The sequence below is a fragment of the Otolemur garnettii genome, unplaced genomic scaffold (assembly GCF_000181295.1).
Source record: "Otolemur garnettii isolate 467f Iridium unplaced genomic scaffold, OtoGar3 scaffold00110, whole genome shotgun sequence".
Taxonomy (NCBI): domain Eukaryota; kingdom Metazoa; phylum Chordata; class Mammalia; order Primates; family Galagidae; genus Otolemur; species Otolemur garnettii.
In genome coordinates this window covers 6,919,983-6,921,032 of record NW_003852505.1, presented here as the reverse complement: position 1 = coordinate 6,921,032, position 1,050 = coordinate 6,919,983, and positions in this window count along the sequence as shown.

Below are 1,050 nucleotides of genomic sequence, written 5' to 3'. Positions count from 1 at the left end.
CCCTTTGGCAGTGTTGGATAGATCCTCCAATAAGAAACTAAGCAAAGAAATTTTAGACTTAAACTTAGCCATTCAACATTTAGATTTAACAGACATATACAGAACATTTTATCCTAACAAAACTGAGTACACATTCTTCTCATCAGCCTATGGAACATCCTCCAAAATTGATCATATCTTAGGTCACAAGTCTAACCTCAGCAAATTTAAAAGAATACAAATTATTCCTTGCATCTTCTTGGACCATCATGGAATAAAAGTTGAACTCAGCAACAACAGAATCTGCAGACTTGTACAAAAACATGGAAGCTAAATAACCTTATGCTGAATGATAGCTGGGTCATAGATGAGATTAAGAAGGATATTACCACATTTTGGAACAAAACAATAATGCAGACATGAATTACCAGAACCTCTGGGATACCGCAAAGGCAGTCCTAAGAGGGAAGTTTATAGCAATGCAAGCCTTCCTCAAGAGGATGAAAAGAGAGGATGATAGCAACTTAATGACATCTCAAGCAATTGGAAAAGGAAGAACATTCCAACCCAAAGCCCAGCAGAAGAAAATAAATAACCAAAATTAGAGCAGAATTAAATGAAATTGAAAACAGAAGACTTATACAACAGATCAATAAATCAAAGAGTTGGTTTTTTGAAAAGGTAATAAAATAGATAAACCTTTGGCAAACCTAACCAGAAACAAAAGAGTAAAATCTTTAATTTCATCAATCAGAAATGACAAAGATGAAATAACAACAGATTCCTCAGAAATTAAAAAAACCATTAATGATTATTACAAAAAAATTCTGTTCTCAGAAATTTGAAAATCTGAAGGAAATAGACTAAGACTTGGAAGCATGTCACCTTCTTAAACTTAGCTAGAAAGAAGTGGAAATGTTGAATAGGTCTATATCACATTCTGAAATAGCATCAACTATACAAAATCTCCCCCAAAAGAAAAGCCGGGACCAGATGGCTTCACGTCAGAATTCTACCAAACCTTTAAAGAGGAACTAGTACCTATATTACTTAACCTTTTTCCAAAACATA